Genomic DNA, 22,520 nt, shown 5'->3' with positions numbered 1-22,520 from the left:
GCAAACCAAAAAAGAAATTTTAAGCGCAGCAGAGTAACCAGCTCACATACCTGTTAGCTCAGGTGAGTTTAAAAGGCTGCTGTTGATAACAAGGGCATTTGCTAAATAGATGGTGTGTGTGCAACAATATACTGAAAGGTCAATTATATTGTGCAGCTTATCTCACCACCTGTAGTTATTTAGGTGAAAGCTCCAAAATGCTTGCCTAATATGTCTGTTTATCCAAAAGGAAGTATAGAGGGAGAGCTAGATAGATAGCATTGCATTACATTACATGGCAATGCAATGCACAGTTGCTGAAGTTGAACCAAAATGAGCTTGTCATCTGGCTTCTGCAACTTTTAACATGAAAAATCCAATGAGGAGAAGAAAAGCAAAGCCAAAGAGTCCATCCCAAAATCCGACAAACAAGCCAAATGAACAAAAAGCATTGAATTCAATTCTTTCTGATTTTAGAAACTGCATTAAAGAAGGGGTGCACCGGTCCTGGAGATACTGCAATACCAGGTCAATGCGTGGAGTGGACAGAGCAAGCTCTTTTTCCATCTCCCTGTTCTAAAAATCCATTTAATATATGGTCCCCAGATAGGGGACGTATCAGATATTAAACTGATAAGAACAGATACTACACTTGATCTTAGCCAAAAGGCCGAGAAGCGATAACCAGAATTGGTTTCCGGCTACGGTGCCACCCAAGGATTCTGAAAAGTCCATTTGTGGAGATGGCCACCTGGACTCCCGTTAAGAAGACATGCTGTCAACCTCTAGATCCCTCACATGCCTGCACTTTTCGGCTTGCTGCTGCTGCAATCCACGCGTTTTAGATCTGCATAACTCCACCTCTTTTAGCACAGTACCCTTAACCCCCGGCTGTTCCCACCCGCCTCAACACCGTTGGACGGGAGGAGAACCAATTAAGGCGGGGGGGGGGGGTGGAACGAGCAGCTGTCTACCCTTAGCAGGAGGGTTGCTGATTAATTACCTCTCCTGCTGCTGCTGCTGCTGGCTGTCCAGCAGCAGACTGAAGGTGGCTGCTGCTGTGCGCAGGTATATAAAGGCTCAGAGCCTATTATGACACGCGCAGCCAGCGTTCCATTGCCACATTCCGTCTACTGCAGGCGGGATACCTGGATGGCTGAATGTCACTGAGAAGCTCACAGAGACCGCCATAAGCAACAGTTTAAAAGAATGCCACAGACTAATCAACCAAACTTTTTGGGTTGGTTTCTCTTTTATAGTCTGCAGGCATTAAATGAAAGAAGTCAGTGTTCCAGCAGAGGGAGACAACGTTTCAGAAAAGGCATTGTAGCAAACCAAAAAAGAAATTTTAAGCGCAGCAGAGTAACCAGCTCACATACCTGTTAGCTCAGGTGAGTTTAAAAGGCTGCTGTTGATAACAAGGGCATTTGCTAAATAGATGGTGTGTGTGCAACAATATACTGAAAGGTCAATTATATTGTGCAGCTTATCTCACCACCTGTAGTTATTTAGGTGAAAGCTCCAAAATGCTTGCCTAATATGTCTGTTTATCCAAAAGGAAGTATAGAGGGAGAGCTAGATAGATAGCATTGCATTACATTACATGGCAATGCAATGCACAGTTGCTGAAGTTGAACCAAAATGAGCTTGTCATCTGGCTTCTGCAACTTTTAACATGAAAAATCCAATGAGGAGAAGAAAAGCAAAGCCAAAGAGTCCATCCCAAAATCCGACAAACAAGCCAAATGAACAAAAAGCATTGAATTCAATTCTTTCTGATTTTAGAAACTGCATTAAAGAAGGGGTGCACCGGTCCTGGAGATACTGCAATACCAGGTCAATGCGTGGAGTGGACAGAGCAAGCTCTTTTTCCATCTCCCTGTTCTAAAAATCCATTTAATATATGGTCCCCAGATAGGGGACGTATCAGATATTAAACTGATAAGAACAGATACTACACTTGATCTTAGCCAAAAGGCCGAGAAGCGATAACCAGAATTGGTTTCCGGCTACGGTGCCACCCAAGGATTCTGAAAAGTCCATTTGTGGAGATGGCCACCTGGACTCCCGTTAAGAAGACATGCTGTCAACCTCTAGATCCCTCACATGCCTGCACTTTTCGGCTTGCTGCTGCTGCAATCCACGCGTTTTAGATCTGCATAACTCCACCTCTTTTAGCACAGTACCCTTAACCCCCGGCTGTTCCCACCCGCCTCAACACCGTTGGACGGGAGGAGAACCAATTAAGGCGGGGGGGGGGGGGGTGGAACGAGCAGCTGTCTACCCTTAGCAGGAGGGTTGCTGATTAATTACCTCTCCTGCTGCTGCTGCTGCTGGCTGTCCAGCAGCAGACTGAAGGTGGCTGCTGCTGTGCGCAGGTATATAAAGGCTCAGAGCCTATTATGACACGCGCAGCCAGCGTTCCATTGCCACATTCCGTCTACTGCAGGCGGGATACCTGGATGGCTGAATGTCACTGAGAAGCTCACAGAGACCGCCATAAGCAACAGTTTAAAAGAATGCCACAGACTAATCAACCAAACTTTTTGGGTTGGTTTCTCTTTTATAGTCTGCAGGCATTAAATGAAAGAAGTCAGTGTTCCAGCAGAGGGAGACAACGTTTCAGAAAAGGCATTGTAGCAAACCAAAAAAGAAATTTTAAGCGCAGCAGAGTAACCAGCTCACATACCTGTTAGCTCAGGTGAGTTTAAAAGGCTGCTGTTGATAACAAGGGCATTTGCTAAATAGATGGTGTGTGTGCAACAATATACTGAAAGGTCAATTATATTGTGCAGCTTATCTCACCACCTGTAGTTATTTAGGTGAAAGCTCCAAAATGCTTGCCTAATATGTCTGTTTATCCAAAAGGAAGTATAGAGGGAGAGCTAGATAGATAGCATTGCATTACATTACATGGCAATGCAATGCACAGTTGCTGAAGTTGAACCAAAATGAGCTTGTCATCTGGCTTCTGCAACTTTTAACATGAAAAATCCAATGAGGAGAAGAAAAGCAAAGCCAAAGAGTCCATCCCAAAATCCGACAAACAAGCCAAATGAACAAAAAGCATTGAATTCAATTCTTTCTGATTTTAGAAACTGCATTAAAGAAGGGGTGCACCGGTCCTGGAGATACTGCAATACCAGGTCAATGCGTGGAGTGGACAGAGCAAGCTCTTTTTCCATCTCCCTGTTCTAAAAATCCATTTAATATATGGTCCCCAGATAGGGGACGTATCAGATATTAAACTGATAAGAACAGATACTACACTTGATCTTAGCCAAAAGGCCGAGAAGCGATAACCAGAATTGGTTTCCGACTACGGTGCCACCCAAGGATTCTGAAAAGTCCATTTGTGGAGATGGCCACCTGGACTCCCGTTAAGAAGACATGCTGTCAACCTCTAGATCCCTCACATGCCTGCACTTTTCGGCTTGCTGCTGCTGCTGCAATCCACGCGTTTTAGATCTGCATAACTCCACCTCTTTTAGCACAGTACCCTCAACCCCCGGCTGTTCCCACCCGCCTCAACACCGTTGGAAGGGAGGAGAACCAATTAAGGCGGGGGGGGGGTGGAACGAGCAGCTGTCTACCCTTAGCAGGAGGGTTGCTGATTAATTACCTCTCCTGCTGCTGCTGCTGCTGGCTGTCCAGCAGCAGACTGAAGGTGGCTGCTGCTGTGCGCAGGTATATAAAGGCTCAGAGCCTATTATGACACGCGCAGCCAGCGTTCCATTGCCACATTCCGTCTACTGCAGGCGGGATACCTGGATGGCTGAATGTCACTGAGAAGCTCACAGAGACCGCCATAAGCAACAGTTTAAAAGAATGCCACAGACTAATCAACCAAACTTTTTGGGTTGGTTTCTCTTTTATAGTCTGCAGGCATTAAATGAAAGAAGTCAGTGTTCCAGCAGAGGGAGACAACGTTTCAGAAAAGGCATTGTAGCAAACCAAAAAAGAAATTTTAAGCGCAGCAGAGTAACCAGCTCACATACCTGTTAGCTCAGGTGAGTTTAAAAGGCTGCTGTTGATAAAAAGGGCATTTGCTAAATAGATGGTGTGTGTGCAACAATATACTGAAAGGTCAATTATATTGTGCAGCTTATCTCACCACCTGTAGTTATTTAGGTGAAAGCTCCAAAATGCTTGCCTAATATGTCTGTTTATCCAAAAGGAAGTATAGAGGGAGAGCTAGATAGATAGCATTGCATTACATTACATGGCAATGCAATGCACAGTTGCTGAAGTTGAACCAAAATGAGCTTGTCATCTGGCTTCTGCAACTTTTAACATGAAAAATCCAATGAGGAGAAGAAAAGCAAAGCCAAAGAGTCCATCCCAAAATCCGACAAACAAGCCAAATGAACAAAAAGCATTGAATTCAATTCTTTCTGATTTTAGAAACTGCATTAAAGAAGGGGTGCACCGGTCCTGGAGATACTGCAATACCAGGTCAATGCGTGGAGTGGACAGAGCAAGCTCTTTTTCCATCTCCCTGTTCTAAAAATCCATTTAATATATGGTCCCCAGATAGGGGACGTATCAGATATTAAACTGATAAGAACAGATACTACACTTGATCTTAGCCAAAAGGCCGAGAAGCGATAACCAGAATTGGTTTCCGACTACGGTGCCACCCAAGGATTCTGAAAAGTCCATTTGTGGAGATGGCCACCTGGACTCCCGTTAAGAAGACATGCTGTCAACCTCTAGATCCCTCACATGCCTGCACTTTTCGGCTTGCTGCTGCTGCAATCCACGCGTTTTAGATCTGCATAACTCCACCTCTTTTAGCACAGTACCCTCAACCCCCGGCTGTTCCCACCCGCCTCAACACCGTTGGAAGGGAGGAGAACCAATTAAGGCGGGGGGGGGGGGTGGAACGAGCAGCTGTCTACCCTTAGCAGGAGGGTTGCTGATTAATTACCTCTCCTGCTGCTGCTGCTGCTGGCTGTCCAGCAGCAGACTGAAGGTGGCTGCTGCTGTGCGCAGGTATATAAAGGCTCAGAGCCTATTATGACACGCGCAGCCAGCGTTCCATTGCCACATTCCGTCTACTGCAGGCGGGATACCTGGATGGCTGAATGTCACTGAGAAGCTCACAGAGACCGCCATAAGCAACAGTTTAAAAGAATGCCACAGACTAATCAACCAAACTTTTTGGGTTGGTTTCTCTTTTATAGTCTGCAGGCATTAAATGAAAGAAGTCAGTGTTCCAGCAGAGGGAGACAACGTTTCAGAAAAGGCATTGTAGCAAACCAAAAAAGAAATTTTAAGCGCAGCAGAGTAACCAGCTCACATACCTGTTAGCTCAGGTGAGTTTAAAAGGCTGCTGTTGATAACAAGGGCATTTGCTAAATAGATGGTGTGTGTGCAACAATATACTGAAAGGTCAATTATATTGTGCAGCTTATCTCACCACCTGTAGTTATTTAGGTGAAAGCTCCAAAATGCTTGCCTAATATGTCTGTTTATCCAAAAGGAAGTATAGAGGGAGAGCTAGATAGATAGCATTGCATTACATTACATGGCAATGCAATGCACAGTTGCTGAAGTTGAACCAAAATGAGCTTGTCATCTGGCTTCTGCAACTTTTAACATGAAAAATCCAATGAGGAGAAGAAAAGCAAAGCCAAAGAGTCCATCCCAAAATCCGACAAACAAGCCAAATGAACAAAAAGCATTGAATTCAATTCTTTCTGATTTTAGAAACTGCATTAAAGAAGGGGTGCACCGGTCCTGGAGATCCTGCAATACCAGGTCAATGCGTGGAGTGGACAGAGCAAGCTCTTTTTCCATCTCCCTGTTCTAAAAATCCATTTAATATATGGTCCCCAGATAGGGGACGTATCAGATATTAAACTGATAAGAACAGATACTACACTTGATCTTAGCCAAAAGGCCGAGAAGCGATAACCAGAATTGGTTTCCGACTACGGTGCCACCCAAGGATTCTGAAAAGTCCATTTGTGGAGATGGCCACCTGGACTCCCGTTAAGAAGACATGCTGTCAACCTCTAGATCCCTCACATGCCTGCACTTTTCGGCTTGCTGCTGCTGCAATCCACGCGTTTTAGATCTGCATAACTCCACCTCTTTTAGCACAGTACCCTCAACCCCCGGCTGTTCCCACCCGCCTCAACACCGTTAGAAGGGAGGAGAACCAATTAAGGCGGGGGGGGGGGGGGGGTGGAACGAGCAGCTGTCTACCCTTAGCAGGAGGGTTGCTGATTAATTACCTCTCCTGCTGCTGCTGCTGCTGGCTGTCCAGCAGCAGACTGAAGGTGGCTGCTGCTGTGCGCAGGTATATAAAGGCTCAGAGCCTATTATGACACGCGCAGCCAGCGTTCCATTGCCACATTCCGTCTACTGCAGGCGGGATACCTGGATGGCTGAATGTCACTGAGAAGCTCACAGAGACCGCCATAAACAACAGTTTAAAAGAATGCCACAGACTAATCAACCAAACTTTTTGGGTTGGTTTCTCTTTTATAGTCTGCAGGCATTAAATGAAAGAAGTCAGTGTTCCAGCAGAGGGAGACAACGTTTCAGAAAAGGCATTGTAGCAAACCAAAAAAGAAATTTTAAGCGCAGCAGAGTAACCAGCTCACATACCTGTTAGCTCAGGTGAGTTTAAAAGGCTGCTGTTGATAACAAGGGCATTTGCTAAATAGATGGTGTGTGTGCAACAATATACTGAAAGGTCAATTATATTGTGCAGCTTATCTCACCACCTGTAGTTATTTAGGTGAAAGCTCCAAAATGCTTGCCTAATATGTCTGTTTATCCAAAAGGAAGTATAGAGGGAGAGCTAGATAGATAGCATTGCATTACATTACATGGCAATGCAATGCACAGTTGCTGAAGTTGAACCAAAATGAGCTTGTCATCTGGCTTCTGCAACTTTTAACATGAAAAATCCAATGAGGAGAAGAAAAGCAAAGCCAAAGAGTCCATCCCAAAATCCGACAAACAAGCCAAATGAACAAAAAGCATTGAATTCAATTCTTTCTGATTTTAGAAACTGCATTAAAGAAGGGGTGCACCGGTCCTGGAGATACTGCAATACCAGGTCAATGCGTGGAGTGGACAGAGCAAGCTCTTTTTCCATCTCCCTGTTCTAAAAATCCATTTAATATATGGTCCCCAGATAGGGGACGTATCAGATATTAAACTGATAAGAACAGATACTACACTTGATCTTAGCCAAAAGGCCGAGAAGCGATAACCAGAATTGGTTTCCGACTACGGTGCCACCCAAGGATTCTGAAAAGTCCATTTGTGGAGATGGCCACCTGGACTCCCGTTAAGAAGACATGCTGTCAACCTCTAGATCCCTCACATGCCTGCACTTTTCGGCTTGCTGCTGCTGCAATCCACGCGTTTTAGATCTGCATAACTCCACCTCTTTTAGCACAGTACCCTCAACCCCCGGCTGTTCCCACCCGCCTCAACACCGTTGGAAGGGAGGAGAACCAATTAAGGCGGGGGGGGGGTGGAACGAGCAGCTGTCTACCCTTAGCAGGAGGGTTGCTGATTAATTACCTCTCCTGCTGCTGCTGCTGCTGGCTGTCCAGCAGCAGACTGAAGGTGGCTGCTGCTGTGCGCAGGTATATAAAGGCTCAGAGCCTATTATGACACGCGCAGCCAGCGTTCCATTGCCACATTCCGTCTACTGCAGGCGGGATACCTGGATGGCTGAATGTCACTGAGAAGCTCACAGAGACCGCCATAAGCAACAGTTTAAAAGAATGCCACAGACTAATCAACCAAACTTTTTGGGTTGGTTTCTCTTTTATAGTCTGCAGGCATTAAATGAAAGAAGTCAGTGTTCCAGCAGAGGGAGACAACGTTTCAGAAAAGGCATTGTAGCAAACCAAAAAAGAAATTTTAAGCGCAGCAGAGTAACCAGCTCACATACCTGTTAGCTCAGGTGAGTTTAAAAGGCTGCTGTTGATAACAAGGGCATTTGCTAAATAGATGGTGTGTGTGCAACAATATACTGAAAGGTCAATTATATTGTGCAGCTTATCTCACCACCTGTAGTTATTTAGGTGAAAGCTCCAAAATGCTTGCCTAATATGTCTGTTTATCCAAAAGGAAGTATAGAGGGAGAGCTAGATAGATAGCATTGCATTACATTACATGGCAATGCAATGCACAGTTGCTGAAGTTGAACCAAAATGAGCTTGTCATCTGGCTTCTGCAACTTTTAACATGAAAAATCCAATGAGGAGAAGAAAAGCAAAGCCAAAGAGTCCATCCCAAAATCCGACAAACAAGCCAAATGAACAAAAAGCATTGAATTCAATTCTTTCTGATTTTAGAAACTGCATTAAAGAAGGGGTGCACCGGTCCTGGAGATACTGCAATACCAGGTCAATGCGTGGAGTGGACAGAGCAAGCTCTTTTTCCATCTCCCTGTTCTAAAAATCCATTTAATATATGGTCCCCAGATAGGGGACGTATCAGATATTAAACTGATAAGAACAGATACTACACTTGATCTTAGCCAAAAGGCCGAGAAGCGATAACCAGAATTGGTTTCCGACTACGGTGCCACCCAAGGATTCTGAAAAGTCCATTTGTGGAGATGGCCACCTGGACTCCCGTTAAGAAGACATGCTGTCAACCTCTAGATCCCTCACATGCCTGCACTTTTCGGCTTGCTGCTGCTGCAATCCACGCGTTTTAGATCTGCATAACTCCACCTCTTTTAGCACAGTACCCTCAAACCCCGGCTGTTCCCACCCGCCTCAACACCATTGGAAGGGAGGAGAACCAATTAAGGCGGGGGGGGGGGGGGTGGAACGAGCAGCTGTCTACCCTTAGCAGGAGGGTTGCTGATTAATTACCTCACCTGCTGCTGCTGCTGGCTGTCCAGCAGCAGACTGAAGGTGGCTGCTGCTGTGCGCAGGTATATAAAGGCTCAGAGCCTATTATGACACGCGCAGCCAGCGTTCCATTGCCACATTCCGTCTACTGCAGGCGGGACACCTGGATGGCTGAATGTCACTGAGAAGCTCACAGAGACCGCCATAAGCAACAGTTTAAAAGAATGCCACAGACTAATCAACCAAACTTTTTGGGTTGGCTTCTCTTTTATAGTCTGCAGGCATTAAATGAAAGAAGTCAGTGTTCCAGCAGAGGGAGACAACGTTTCAGAAAAGGCATTGTAGCAAACCAAAAAAGAAATTTTAAGCGCAGCAGAGTAACCAGCTCACATACCTGTTAGCTCAGGTGAGTTTAAAAGGCTGCTGTTGATAACAAGGGCATTTGCTAAATAGATGGTGTGTGTGCAACAATATACTGAAAGGTCAATTATATTGTGCAGCTTATCTCACCACCTGTAGTTATTTAGGTGAAAGCTCCAAAATGCTTGCCTAATATGTCTGTTTATCCAAAAGGAAGTATAGAGGGAGAGCTAGATAGATAGCATTGCATTACATTACATGGCAATGCAATGCACAGTTGCTGAAGTTGAACCAAAATGAGCTTGTCATCTGGCTTCTGCAACTTTTAACATGAAAAATCCAATGAGGAGAAGAAAAGCAAAGCCAAAGAGTCCATCCCAAAATCCGACAAACAAGCCAAATGAACAAAAAGCATTGAATTCAATTCTTTCTGATTTTAGAAACTGCATTAAAGAAGGGGTGCACCGGTCCTGGAGATACTGCAATACCAGGTCAATGCGTGGAGTGGACAGAGCAAGCTCTTTTTCCATCTCCCTGTTCTAAAAATCCATTTAATATATGGTCCCCAGATAGGGGACGTATCAGATATTAAACTGATAAGAACAGATACTACACTTGATCTTAGCCAAAAGGCCGAGAAGCGATAACCAGAATTGGTTTCCGACTACGGTGCCACCCAAGGATTCTGAAAAGTCCATTTGTGGAGATGGCCACCTGGACTCCCGTTAAGAAGACATGCTGTCAACCTCTAGATCCCTCACATGCCTGCACTTTTCGGCTTGCTGCTGCTGCAATCCACGCGTTTTAGATCTGCATAACTCCACCTCTTTTAGCACAGTACCCTCAACCCCCGGCTGTTCCCACCCGCCTCAACACCGTTGGAAGGGAGGAGAACCAATTAAGGGGGGGGGGGGTGGAACGAGCAGCTGTCTACCCTTAGCAGGAGGGTTGCTGATTAATTACCTCTCCTGCTGCTGCTGCTGCTGGCTGTCCAGCAGCAGACTGAAGGTGGCTGCTGCTGTGCGCAGGTATATAAAGGCTCAGAGCCTATTATGACACGCGCAGCCAGCGTTCCATTGCCACATTCCGTCTACTGCAGGCGGGATACCTGGATGGCTGAATGTCACTGAGAAGCTCACAGAGACCGCCATAAGCAACAGTTTAAAAGAATGCCACAGACTAATCAACCAAACTTTTTGGGTTGGTTTCTCTTTTATAGTCTGCAGGCATTAAATGAAAGAAGTCAGTGTTCCAGCAGAGGGAGACAACGTTTCAGAAAAGGCATTGTAGCAAACCAAAAAAGAAATTTTAAGCGCAGCAGAGTAACCAGCTCACATACCTGTTAGCTCAGGTGAGTTTAAAAGGCTGCTGTTGATAACAAGGGCATTTGCTAAATAGATGGTGTGTGTGCAACAATATACTGAAAGGTCAATTATATTGTGCAGCTTATCTCACCACCTGTAGTTATTTAGGTGAAAGCTCCAAAATGCTTGCCTAATATGTCTGTTTATCCAAAAGGAAGTATAGAGGGAGAGCTAGATAGATAGCATTGCATTACATTACATGGCAATGCAATGCACAGTTGCTGAAGTTGAACCAAAATGAGCTTGTCATCTGGCTTCTGCAACTTTTAACATGAAAAATCCAATGAGGAGAAGAAAAGCAAAGCCAAAGAGTCCATCCCAAAATCCGACAAACAAGCCAAATGAACAAAAAGCATTGAATTCAATTCTTTCTGATTTTAGAAACTGCATTAAAGAAGGGGTGCACCGGTCCTGGAGATACTGCAATACCAGGTCAATGCGTGGAGTGGACAGAGCAAGCTCTTTTTCCATCTCCCTGTTCTAAAAATCCATTTAATATATGGTCCCCAGATAGGGGATGTATCAGATATTAAACTGATAAGAACAGATACTACACTTGATCTTAGCCAAAAGGCCGAGAAGCGATAACCAGAATTGGTTTCCGACTACGGTGCCACCCAAGGATTCTGAAAAGTCCATTTGTGGAGATGGCCACCTGGACTCCCGTTAAGAAGACATGCTGTCAACCTCTAGATCCCTCACATGCCTGCACTTTTCGGCTTGCTGCTGCTGCAATCCACGCGTTTTAGATCTGCATAACTCCACCTCTTTTAGCACAGTACCCTCAACCCCCGGCTGTTCCCACCCGCCTCAACACCGTTGGAAGGGAGGAGAACCAATTAAGGCGGGGGGGGGGGTGGAACGAGCAGCTGTCTACCCTTAGCAGGAGGGTTGCTGATTAATTACCTCTCCTGCTGCTGCTGCTGCTGCTGGCTGTCCAGCAGCAGACTGAAGGTGGCTGCTGCTGTGCGCAGGTATATAAAGGCTCAGAGCCTATTATGACACGCGCAGCCAGCGTTCCATTGCCACATTCCGTCTACTGCAGGCGGGATACCTGGATGGCTGAATGTCACTGAGAAGCTCACAGAGACCGCCATAAGCAACAGTCTAAAAGAATGCCACAGACTAATCAACCAAACTTTTTGGGTTGGTTTCTCTTTTATAGTCTGCAGGCATTAAATGAAAGAAGTCAGTGTTCCAGCAGAGGGAGACAACGTTTCAGAAAAGGCATTGTAGCAAACCAAAAAAGAAATTTTAAGCGCAGCAGAGTAACCAGCTCACATACCTGTTAGCTCAGGTGAGTTTAAAAGGCTGCTGTTGATAACAAGGGCATTTGCTAAATAGATGGTGTGTGTGCAACAATATACTGAAAGGTCAATTATATTGTGCAGCTTATCTCACCACCTGTAGTTATTTAGGTGAAAGCTCCAAAATGCTTGCCTAATATGTCTGTTTATCCAAAAGGAAGTATAGAGGGAGAGCTAGATAGATAGCATTGCATTACATTACATGGCAATGCAATGCACAGTTGCTGAAGTTGAACCAAAATGAGCTTGTCATCTGGCTTCTGCAACTTTTAACATGAAAAATCCAATGAGGAGAAGAAAAGCAAAGCCAAAGAGTCCATCCCAAAATCCGACAAACAAGCCAAATGAACAAAAAGCATTGAATTCAATTCTTTCTGATTTTAGAAACTGCATTAAAGAAGGGGTGCACCGGTCCTGGAGATACTGCAATACCAGGTCAATGCGTGGAGTGGACAGAGCAAGCTCTTTTTCCATCTCCCTGTTCTAAAAATCCATTTAATATATGGTCCCCAGATAGGGGACGTATCAGATATTAAACTGATAAGAACAGATACTACACTTGATCTTAGCCAAAAGGCCGAGAAGCGATAACCAGAATTGGTTTCCGACTACGGTGCCACCCAAGGATTCTGAAAAGTCCATTTGTGGAGATGGCCACCTGGACTCCCGTTAAGAAGACATGCTGTCAACCTCTAGATCCCTCACATGCCTGCACTTTTCGGCTTGCTGCTGCTGCAATCCACGCGTTTTAGATCTGCATAACTCCACCTCTTTTAGCACAGTACCCTCAACCCCCGGCTGTTCCCACCCGCCTCAACACCGTTGGAAGGGAGGAGAACCAATTAAGGCGGGGGGGGGGTGGAACGAGCAGCTGTCTACCCTTAGCAGGAGGGTTGCTGATTAATTACCTCTCCTGCTGCTGCTGCTGCTGGCTGTCCAGCAGCAGACTGAAGGTGGCTGCTGCTGTGCGCAGGTATATAAAGGCTCAGAGCCTATTATGACACGCGCAGCCAGCGTTCCATTGCCACATTCCGTCTACTGCAGGCGGGATACCTGGATGGCTGAATGTCACTGAGAAGCTCACAGAGACCGCCATAAGCAACAGTTTAAAAGAATGCCACAGACTAATCAACCAAACTTTTTGGGTTGGTTTCTCTTTTATAGTCTGCAGGCATTAAATGAAAGAAGTCAGTGTTCCAGCAGAGGGAGACAACGTTTCAGAAAAGGCATTGTAGCAAACCAAAAAAGAAATTTTAAGCGCAGAAGAGTAACCAGCTCACATACCTGTTAGCTCAGGTGAGTTTAAAAGGCTGCTGTTGATAACAAGGGCATTTGCTAAATAGATGGTGTGTGTGCAACAATATACTGAAAGGTCAATTATATTGTGCAGCTTATCTCACAACCTGTAGTTATTTAGGTGAAAGCTCCAAAATGCTTGCCTAATATGTCTGTTTATCCAAAAGGAAGTATAGAGGGAGAGCTAGATAGATAGCATTGCATTACATTACATGGCAATGCAATGCACAGTTGCTGAAGTTGAACCAAAATGAGCTTGTCATCTGGCTTCTGCAACTTTTAACATGAAAAATCCAATGAGGAGAAGAAAAGCAAAGCCAAAGAGTCCATCCCAAAATCCGACAAACAAGCCAAATGAACAAAAAGCATTGAATTCAATTCTTTCTGATTTTAGAAACTGCATTAAAGAAGGGGTGCACCGGTCCTGGAGATACTGCAATACCAGGTCAATGCGTGGAGTGGACAGAGCAAGCTCTTTTTCCATCTCCCTGTTCTAAAAATCCATTTAATATATGGTCCCCAGATAGGGGACGTATCAGATATTAAACTGATAAGAACAGATACTACACTTGATCTTAGCCAAAAGGCCGAGAAGCGATAACCAGAATTGGTTTCCGACTACGGTGCCACCCAAGGATTCTGAAAAGTCCATTTGTGGAGATGGCCACCTGGACTCCCGTTAAGAAGACATGCTGTCAACCTCTAGATCCCTCACATGCCTGCACTTTTCGGCTTGCTGCTGCTGCAATCCACGCGTTTTAGATCTGCATAACTCCACCTCTTTTAGCACAGTACCCTCAACCCCCGGCTGTTCCCACCCGCCTCAACACCGTTGGAAGGGAGGAGAACCAATTAAGGCGGGGGGGGGGGGGTGGAACGAGCAGCTGTCTACCCTTAGCAGGAGGGTTGCTGATTAATTACCTCTCCTGCTGCTGCTGCTGCTGCTGGCTGTCCAGCAGCAGACTGAAGGTGGCTGCTGCTGTGCGCAGGTATATAAAGGCTCAGAGCCTATTATGACACGCGCAGCCAGCGTTCCATTGCCACATTCCGTCTACTGCAGGCGGGATACCTGGATGGCTGAATGTCACTGAGAAGCTCACAGAGACCGCCATAAGCAACAGTTTAAAAGAATGCCACAGACTAATCAACCAAACTTTTTGGGTTGGTTTCTCTTTTATAGTCTGCAGGCATTAAATGAAAGAAGTCAGTGTTCCAGCAGAGGGAGACAACGTTTCAGAAAAGGCATTGTAGCAAACCAAAAAAGAAATTTTAAGCGCAGCAGAGTAACCAGCTCACATACCTGTTAGCTCAGGTGAGTTTAAAAGGCTGCTGTTGATAACAAGGGCATTTGCTAAATAGATGGTGTGTGTGCAACAATATACTGAAAGGTCAATTATATTGTGCAGCTTATCTCACCAACTGTAGTTATTTAGGTGAAAGCTCCAATATGCTTGCCTAATATGTCTGTTTATCCAAAAGGAAGTATAGAGGGAGAGCTAGATAGATAGCATTGCATTACATTACATGGCAATGCAATGCACAGTTGCTGAAGTTGAACCAAAATGAGCTTGTCATCTAGCTTCTGCAACTTTTAACATGAAAAATCCAATGAGGAGAAGAAAAGCAAAGCCAAAGAGTCCATCCCAAAATCCGACAAACAAGCCAAATGAACAAAAAGCATTGAATTCAATTCTTTCTGATTTTAGAAACTGCATTAAAGAAGGGGTGCACCGGTCCTGGAGATACTGCAATACCAGGTCAATGCGTGGAGTGGACAGAGCAAGCTCTTTTTCCATCTCCCTGTTCTAAAAATCCATTTAATATATGGTCCCCAGATAGGGGACGTATCAGATATTAAACTGATAAGAACAGATACTACACTTGATCTTAGCCAAAAGGCCGAGAAGCGATAACCAGAATTGGTTTCCGACTACGGTGCCACCCAAGGATTCTGAAAAGTCCATTTGTGGAGATGGCCACCTGGACTCCCGTTAAGAAGACACAACCTCTAGATCCCTCACATGCCTGCACTTTTCGGCTTGCTGCTGCTGCAATCCACGCGTTTTAGATCTGCATAACTCCACCTCTTTTAGCACAGTACCCTCAACCCCCGGCTGTTCCCACCCGCCTCAACACCGTTGGAAGGGAGGAGAACCAATTAAGGCGGGGGGGGGGTGGAACGAGCAGCTGTCTACCCTTAGCAGGAGGGTTGCTGATTAATTACCTCTCCTGCTGCTGCTGATGGCTGTCCAGCAGCAGACTGAAGGTGGCTGCTGCTGTGCGCAGGTATATAAAGGCTCAGAGCCTATTATGACACGCGCAGCCAGCGTTCCATTGCCACATTCCGTCTACTGCAGGTGGGATACCTGGATGGCTGAATGTCACTGAGAAGCTCACAGAGACCGCCATAAGCAACAGTTTAAACGAATGCCACAGACTAATCAACCAAACTTTTTGGGTTGGTTTCTCTTTTATAGTCTGCAGGCATTAAATGAAAGAAGTCAGTGTTCCAGCAGAGGGAGACAACGTTTCAGAAAAGGCATTGTAGCAAACCAAAAAAGAAATTTTAAGCGCAGCAGAGTAACCAGCTCACATACCTGTTAGCTCAGGTGAGTTTAAAAGGCTGCTGTTGATAACAAGGGCATTTGCTAAATAGATGGTGTGTGTGCAACAATATACTGAAAGGTCAATTATATTGTGCAGCTTATCTCACCACCTGTAGTTATTTAGGTGAAAGCTCCAAAATGCTTGCCTAATATGTCTGTTTATCCAAAAGGAAGTATAGAGGGAGAGCTAGATAGATAGCATTGCATTACATTACATGGCAATGCAATGCACAGTTGCTGAAGTTGAACCAAAATGAGCTTGTCATCTGGCTTCTGCAACTTTTAACATGAAAAATCCAATGAGGAGAAGAAAAGCAAAGCCAAAGAGTCCATCCCAAAATCCGACAAACAAGCCAAATGAACAAAAAGCATTGAATTCAATTCTTTCTGATTTTAGAAACTGCATTAAAGAAGGGGTGCACCGGTCCTGGAGATACTGCAATACCAGGTCAATGCGTGGAGTGGACAGAGCAAGCTCTTTTTCCATCTCCCTGTTCTAAAAATCCATTTAATATATGGTCCCCAGATAGGGGACGTATCAGATATTAAACTGATAAGAACAGATACTACACTTGATCTTAGCCAAAAGGCCGAGAAGCGATAACCAGAATTGGTTTCCGACTACGGTGCCACCCAAGGATTCTGAAAAGTCCATTTGTGGAGATGGCCACCTGGACTCCCGTTAAGAAGACATGCTGTCAACCTCTAGATCCCTCACATGCCTGCACTTTTCGGCTTGCTGCTGCTGCAATCCACGCGTTTTAGATCTGCATAACTCCACCTCTTTTAGCACAGTACCCTCAACCCCCGGCTGTTCCCACCCGCCTCAACACCGTTGGAAGGGAGGAGAACCAATTAAGGCGGGGGGGGGGGGTGGAACGAGCAGCTGTCTACCCTTAGCAGGAGGGTTGCTGATTAATTACCTCTCCTGCTGCTGCTGCTGCTGGCTGTCCAGCAGCAGACTGAAGGTGGCTGCTGCTGTGCGCAGGTATATAAAGGCTCAGAGCCTATTATGACACGCGCAGCCAGCGTTCCATTGCCACATTCCGTCTACTGCAGGCGGGATACCTGGATGGCTGAATGTCACTGAGAAGCTCACAGAGACCGCCATAAGCAACAGTTTAAAAGAATGCCACAGACTAATCAACCAAACTTTTTGGGTTGGTTTCTCTTTTATAGTCTGCAGGCATTAAATGAAAGAAGTCAGTGTTCCAGCAGAGGGAGACAACGTTTCAGAAAAGGCATTGTAGCAAACCAAAAAAGAAATTTTAAGCGCAGCAGAGTAACCAGCTCACATACCTGTTAGCTCAGGTGAGTTTAAAAGGCTGCTGTTGATAACAAGGGCATTTGCTAAATAGATGGTGTGTGTGCAACAATATACTGAAAGGTCAATTATATTGTGCAGCTTATCTCACCACCTGTAGTTATTTAGGTGAAAGCTGCAAAATGCTTGCCTAATATGTCTGTTTATCCAAAAGGAAGTATAGAGGGAGAGCTAGATAGATAGCATTGCATTACATTACATGGCAATGCAATGCACAGTTGCTGAAGTTGAACCAAAATGAGCTTGTCATCTGGCTTCTGCAACTTTTAACATGAAAAATCCAATGAGGAGAAGAAAAGCAAAGCCAAAGAGTCCATCCCAAAATCCGACAAACAAGCCAAATGAACAAAAAGCATTGAATTCAATTCTTTCTGATTTTAGAAACTGCATTAAAGAAGGGGTGCACCGGTCCTGGAGATACTGCAATACCAGGTCAATGCGTGGAGTGGACAGAGCAAGCTCTTTTTCCATCTCCCTGTTCTAAAAATCCATTTAATATATGGTCCCCAGATAGGGGACGTATCAGATATTAAACTGATAAGAACAGATACTACACTTGATCTTAGCCAAAAGGCCGAGAAGCGATAACCAGAATTGGTTTCCGACTACGGTGCCACCCAAGGATTCTGAAAAGTCCATTTGTGGAGATGGCCACCTGGACTCCCGTTAAGAAGACATGCTGTCAACCTCTAGATCCCTCACATGCCTGCACTTTTTGGCTTGCTGCTGCTGCAATCCACGCGTTTTAGATCTGCATAACTCCACCTCTTTTAGCACAGTACCCTCAACCCCCGGCTGTTCCCACCCGCCTCAACACCGTTGGAAGGGAGGAGAACCAATTAAGGCGGGGGGGGGGGGTGGAACGAGCAGCTGTCTACCCTTAGCAGGAGGGTTGTGATTAATTACCTCTCCTGCTGCTGCTGGCTGTCCAGCAGCAGACTGAAGGTGGCTGCTGCTGTGCGCAGGTATATAAAGGCTCAGAGCCTATTATGACACGCGCAGCCAGCGTTCCATTGCCACATTCCGTCTACTGCAGGCGGGATACCTGGATGGCTGAATGTCACTGAGAAGCTCACAGAGACCGCCATAAGCAACAGTTTAAAAGAATGCCACAGACTAATCAACCAAACTTTTTGGGTTGGTTTCTCTTTTATAGTCTGCAGGCATTAAATGAAAGAAGTCAGTGTTCCAGCAGAGGGAGACAACGTTTCAGAAAAGGCATTGTAGCAAACCAAAAAAGAAATTTTAAGCGCAGCAGAGTAACCAGCTCACATACCTGTTAGCTCAGGTGAGTTTAAAAGGCTGCTGTTGATAACAAGGGCATTTGCTAAATAGATGGTGTGTGTGCAACAATATACTGAAAGGTCAATTATATTGTGCAGCTTATCTCACCACCTGTAGTTATTTAGGTGAAAGCTCCAAAATGCTTGCCTAATATGTCTGTTTATCCAAAAGGAAGTATAGAGGGAGAGCTAGATAGATAGCATTGCATTACATTACATGGCAATGCAATGCACAGTTGCTGAAGTTGAACCAAAATGAGCTTGTCATCTGGCTTCTGCAACTTTTAACATGAAAAATCCAATGAGGAGAAGAAAAGCAAAGCCAAAGAGTCCATCCCAAAATCCGACAAACAAGCCAAATGAACAAAAAGCATTGAATTCAATTCTTTCTGATTTTAGAAACTGCATTAAAGAAGGGGTGCACCGGTCCTGGAGATACTGCAATACCAGGTCAATGCGTGGAGTGGACAGAGCAAGCTCTTTTTCCATCTCCCTGTTCTAAAAATCCATTTAATATATGGTCCCCAGATAGGGGACGTATCAGATATTAAACTGATAAGAACAGATTTTTTTGATTGAAGCTGCATCCAAGGCACTGAAAAATGTGACCGAAGTCACACCAAAACAGCGCACGAGGCGAGGATTCATGTGGACCCTTCCCGGAGGAGAGGGTCCCCAATAAACCATCCCCATCCCTCTGAGCCAGAAGGCCACAGCGAGGGTCAGGGATCTCCGATGCTCTCCCTAACCGAAGCCGGAGAAGAGCCGTTTTCGTGCTCCCAGCTTCCATCTAGGCTGCCACCCTAGTGGAGCTGGAGCCTGTGTTGGTTTCTCAGCCCAAAGCTGACCGGACCTCCCACCGGGTTTATAAAAATTCCCCTTCCTAGCCCGGAGGCCAGGAATAGGGGGGGTTGCTCAGAAAGTATGATTGGCAAAGGTGCGGCGTGCTACGAAGCCAAGTCTTTCTGGGGTTCCCAGCCCCAGTAAGCTTGGACTCCCACCAGGGCGCCTACTCCTGGGGCACATTGCTCCAAAGCCCTCACACTTACCCAGCCTAGTGACTTCGATCCTGGAGGGCCATGTTTTCCATCAGATAACTCTATGAGCCACCTGGCGTACTAACAAGTGCACCAAACCAGTGTGTAATATGCATCAATTTACTAGGGCAGCCCAAGGACAAAACTGCCTTTTCAAAAGATACTACACTTGATCTTAGCCAAAAGGCCGAGAAGCGATAACCAGAATTGGTTTCCGACTACGGTGCCACCCAAGGATTCTGAAAAGTCCATTTGTGGAGATGGCCACCTGGACTCCCGTTAAGAAGACATGCTGTCAACCTCTAGATCCCTCACATGCCTGCACTTTTCGGCTTGCTGCTGCTGCAATCCACGCGTTTTAGATCTGCATAACTCCACCTCTTTTAGCACAGTACCCTCAACCCCCGGCTGTTCCCACCCGCCTCAACACCGTTGGAAGGGAGGAGAACCAATTAAGGCGGGGGGGGGGGTGGAACGAGCAGCTGTCTACCCTTAGCAGGAGGGTTGCTGATTAATTACCTCTCCTGCTGCTGCTGCTGCTGGCTGTCCAGCAGCAGACTGAAGGTGGCTGCTGCTGTGCGCAGGTATATAAAGGCTCAGAGCCTATTATGACACGCGCAGCCAGCGTTCCATTGCCACATTCCGTCTACTGCAGGCGGGATACCTGGATGGCTGAATGTCACTGAGAAGCTCACAGAGACCGCCATAAGCAACAGTTTAAAAGAATGCCACAGACTAATCAACCAAACTTTTTGGGTTGGTTTCTCTTTTATAGTCTGCAGGCATTAAATGAAAGAAGTCAGTGTTCCAGCAGAGGGAGACAACGTTTCAGAAAAGGCATTGTAGCAAACCAAAAAAGAAATTTTAAGCGCAGCAGAGTAACCAGCTCACATACCTGTTAGCTCAGGTGAGTTTAAAAGGCTGCTGTTGATAACAAGGGCATTTGCTAAATAGATGGTGTGTGTGCAACAATATACTGAAAGGTCAATTATATTGTGCAGCTTATCTCACCACCTGTAGTTATTTAGGTGAAAGCTGCAAAATGCTTGCCTAATATGTCTGTTTATCCAAAAGGAAGTATAGAGGGAGAGCTAGATAGATAGCATTGCATTACATTACATGGCAATGCAATGCACAGTTGCTGAAGTTGAACCAAAATGAGCTTGTCATCTGGCTTCTGCAACTTTTAACATGAAAAATCCAATGAGGAGAAGAAAAGCAAAGCCAAAGAGTCCATCCCAAAATCCGACAAACAAGCCAAATGAACAAAAAGCATTGAATTCAATTCTTTCTGATTTTAGAAACTGCATTAAAGAAGGGGTGCACCGGTCCTGGAGATACTGCAATACCAGGTCAATGCGTGGAGTGGACAGAGCAAGCTCTTTTTCCATCTCCCTGTTCTAAAAATCCATTTAATATATGGTCCCCAGATAGGGGACGTATCAGATATTAAACTGATAAGAACAGATACTACACTTGATCTTAGCCAAAAGGCCGAGAAGCGATAACCAGAATTGGTTTCCGACTACGGTGCCACCCAAGGATTCTGAAAAGTCCATTTGTGGAGATGGCCACCTGGACTCCCGTTAAGAAGACATGCTGTCAACCTCTAGATCCCTCACATGCCTGCACTTTTCGGCTTGCTGCTGCTGCAATCCACGCGTTTTAGATCTGCATAACTCCACCTCTTTTAGCACAGTACCCTCAACCCCCGGCTGTTCCCACCCGCCTCAACACCGTTGGAAGGGAGGAGAACCAATTAAGGCGGGGGGGGGGTGGAACGAGCAGCTGTCTACCCTTAGCAGGAGGGTTGTGATTAATTACCTCTCCTGCTGCTGCTGCTGCTGGCTGTCCAGCAGCAGACTGAAGGTGGCTGCTGCTGTGCGCAGGTATATAAAGGCTCAGAGCCTATTATGACACGCGCAGCCAGCGTTCCATTGCCACATTCCGTCTACTGCAGGCGGGATACCTGGATGGCTGAATGTCACTGAGAAGCTCACAGAGACCGCCATAAGCAACAGTTTAAAAGAATGCCACAGACTAATCAACCAAACTTTTTGGGTTGGTTTCTCTTTTATAGTCTGCAGGCATTAAATGAAAGAAGTCAGTGTTCCAGCAGAGGGAGACAACGTTTCAGAAAAGGCATTGTAGCAAACCAAAAAAGAAATTTTAAGCGCAGCAGAGTAACCAGCTCACATACCTGTTAGCTCAGGTGAGTTTAAAAGGCTGCTGTTGATAACAAGGGCATTTGCTAAATAGATGGTGTGTGTGCAACAATATACTGAAAGGTCAATTATATTGTGCAGCTTATCTCACCACCTGTAGTTATTTAGGTGAAAGCTCCAAAATGCTTGCCTAATATGTCTGTTTATCCAAAAGGAAGTATAGAGGGAGAGCTAGATAGATAGCATTGCATTACATTACATGGCAATGCAATGCACAGTTGCTGAAGTTGAACCAAAATGAGCTTGTCATCTGGCTTCTGCAACTTTTAACATGAAAAATCCAATGAGGAGAAGAAAAGCAAAGCCAAAGAGTCCATCCCAAAATCCGACAAACAAGCCAAATGAACAAAAAGCATTGAATTCAATTCTTTCTGATTTTAGAAACTGCATTAAAGAAGGGGTGCACCGGTCCTGGAGATACTGCAATACCAGGTCAATGCGTGGAGTGGACAGAGCAAGCTCTTTTTCCATCTCCCTGTTCTAAAAATCCATTTAATATATGGTCCCCAGATAGGGGACGTATCAGATATTAAACTGATAAGAACAGATACTACACTTGATCTTAGCCAAAAGGCCGAGAAGCGATAACCAGAATTGGTTTCCGACTACGGTGCCACCCAAGGATTCTGAAAAGTCCATTTGTGGAGATGGCCACCTGGACTCCCGTTAAGAAGACATGCTGTCAACCTCTAGATCCCTCACATGCCTGCACTTTTCGGCTTGCTGCTGCTGCAATCCACGCGTTTTAGATCTGCATAACTCCACCTCTTTTAGCACAGTACCCTCAACCCCCGGCTGTTCCCACCCGCCTCAGCACCGTTGGAAGGGAGGAGAACCAATTAAGGCGGGGGGGGGGGGTGGAACGAGCAGCTGTCTACCCTTAGCAGGAGGGTTGCTGATTA

The 22,520-nt window shown here is 45.6% G+C and overlaps 17 non-coding genes and 1 pseudogene across 17 annotated transcripts; all 18 read right to left on the bottom strand.

The window, feature by feature from the left end:
• Window positions 1-470: 470 nt before the first annotated feature.
• On the bottom strand, window positions 471-661 carry LOC141181390 (U2 spliceosomal RNA). Its single transcript, XR_012256971.1, has one exon. It is a non-coding gene; the product is annotated as a U2 spliceosomal RNA (small nuclear RNA).
• Window positions 662-1,778: 1,117 nt separating this feature from the next.
• LOC141181389 (U2 spliceosomal RNA) lies at window positions 1,779-1,969 on the bottom strand. The gene has a single exon (XR_012256970.1). It is a non-coding gene; the product is annotated as a U2 spliceosomal RNA (small nuclear RNA).
• A 1,119-nt stretch (window positions 1,970-3,088) lies between these two features.
• LOC141181388 (U2 spliceosomal RNA) lies at window positions 3,089-3,279 on the bottom strand. Its single transcript, XR_012256969.1, has one exon. It is a non-coding gene; the product is annotated as a U2 spliceosomal RNA (small nuclear RNA).
• Window positions 3,280-4,397: 1,118 nt separating this feature from the next.
• Window positions 4,398-4,588, bottom strand: LOC141181385 (U2 spliceosomal RNA). The gene has a single exon (XR_012256967.1). It is a non-coding gene; the product is annotated as a U2 spliceosomal RNA (small nuclear RNA).
• Window positions 4,589-5,705: 1,117 nt separating this feature from the next.
• On the bottom strand, window positions 5,706-5,896 carry LOC141181615 (U2 spliceosomal RNA). Its single transcript, XR_012257175.1, has one exon. It is a non-coding gene; the product is annotated as a U2 spliceosomal RNA (small nuclear RNA).
• Window positions 5,897-7,017: 1,121 nt separating this feature from the next.
• LOC141181384 (U2 spliceosomal RNA) lies at window positions 7,018-7,208 on the bottom strand. Its single transcript, XR_012256966.1, has one exon. It is a non-coding gene; the product is annotated as a U2 spliceosomal RNA (small nuclear RNA).
• Window positions 7,209-8,323: 1,115 nt separating this feature from the next.
• On the bottom strand, window positions 8,324-8,514 carry LOC141181383 (U2 spliceosomal RNA). The gene has a single exon (XR_012256965.1). It is a non-coding gene; the product is annotated as a U2 spliceosomal RNA (small nuclear RNA).
• Window positions 8,515-9,630: 1,116 nt separating this feature from the next.
• LOC141181382 (U2 spliceosomal RNA) lies at window positions 9,631-9,821 on the bottom strand. Its single transcript, XR_012256964.1, has one exon. It is a non-coding gene; the product is annotated as a U2 spliceosomal RNA (small nuclear RNA).
• Window positions 9,822-10,935: 1,114 nt separating this feature from the next.
• Window positions 10,936-11,126, bottom strand: LOC141181633 (U2 spliceosomal RNA). Its single transcript, XR_012257191.1, has one exon. It is a non-coding gene; the product is annotated as a U2 spliceosomal RNA (small nuclear RNA).
• Window positions 11,127-12,245: 1,119 nt separating this feature from the next.
• LOC141181381 (U2 spliceosomal RNA) lies at window positions 12,246-12,436 on the bottom strand. Its single transcript, XR_012256963.1, has one exon. It is a non-coding gene; the product is annotated as a U2 spliceosomal RNA (small nuclear RNA).
• Window positions 12,437-13,551: 1,115 nt separating this feature from the next.
• LOC141181380 (U2 spliceosomal RNA) lies at window positions 13,552-13,742 on the bottom strand. Its single transcript, XR_012256962.1, has one exon. It is a non-coding gene; the product is annotated as a U2 spliceosomal RNA (small nuclear RNA).
• Window positions 13,743-14,863: 1,121 nt separating this feature from the next.
• Window positions 14,864-15,054, bottom strand: LOC141181379 (U2 spliceosomal RNA). Its single transcript, XR_012256961.1, has one exon. It is a non-coding gene; the product is annotated as a U2 spliceosomal RNA (small nuclear RNA).
• Window positions 15,055-16,160: 1,106 nt separating this feature from the next.
• Window positions 16,161-16,351, bottom strand: LOC141181378 (U2 spliceosomal RNA). Its single transcript, XR_012256960.1, has one exon. It is a non-coding gene; the product is annotated as a U2 spliceosomal RNA (small nuclear RNA).
• Window positions 16,352-17,468: 1,117 nt separating this feature from the next.
• Window positions 17,469-17,659, bottom strand: LOC141181377 (U2 spliceosomal RNA). The gene has a single exon (XR_012256959.1). It is a non-coding gene; the product is annotated as a U2 spliceosomal RNA (small nuclear RNA).
• Window positions 17,660-18,769: 1,110 nt separating this feature from the next.
• LOC141181899 (U2 spliceosomal RNA) lies at window positions 18,770-18,952 on the bottom strand. Its single transcript, XR_012257430.1, has one exon. It is a non-coding gene; the product is annotated as a U2 spliceosomal RNA (small nuclear RNA).
• Window positions 18,953-19,476: 524 nt separating this feature from the next.
• Window positions 19,477-19,592, bottom strand: LOC141182104 (U2 spliceosomal RNA; annotated as a pseudogene).
• Window positions 19,593-20,708: 1,116 nt separating this feature from the next.
• On the bottom strand, window positions 20,709-20,899 carry LOC141181375 (U2 spliceosomal RNA). Its single transcript, XR_012256958.1, has one exon. It is a non-coding gene; the product is annotated as a U2 spliceosomal RNA (small nuclear RNA).
• Window positions 20,900-22,013: 1,114 nt separating this feature from the next.
• LOC141181373 (U2 spliceosomal RNA) lies at window positions 22,014-22,204 on the bottom strand. Its single transcript, XR_012256956.1, has one exon. It is a non-coding gene; the product is annotated as a U2 spliceosomal RNA (small nuclear RNA).
• Between the last annotated feature and the right edge of the window lie 316 nt (window positions 22,205-22,520).

Source organism: Phyllobates terribilis, unplaced genomic scaffold, assembly GCF_046119375.1.
Source record: "Phyllobates terribilis strain yellow unplaced genomic scaffold, ASM4611937v1 Scaffold_34__1_contigs__length_13252353, whole genome shotgun sequence".
Lineage (NCBI taxonomy): Eukaryota > Metazoa > Chordata > Amphibia > Anura > Dendrobatidae > Phyllobates > Phyllobates terribilis.
Note: the sequence above shows the minus strand (reverse complement) of the source record. Positions and strands in the feature narration are given on the sequence as shown.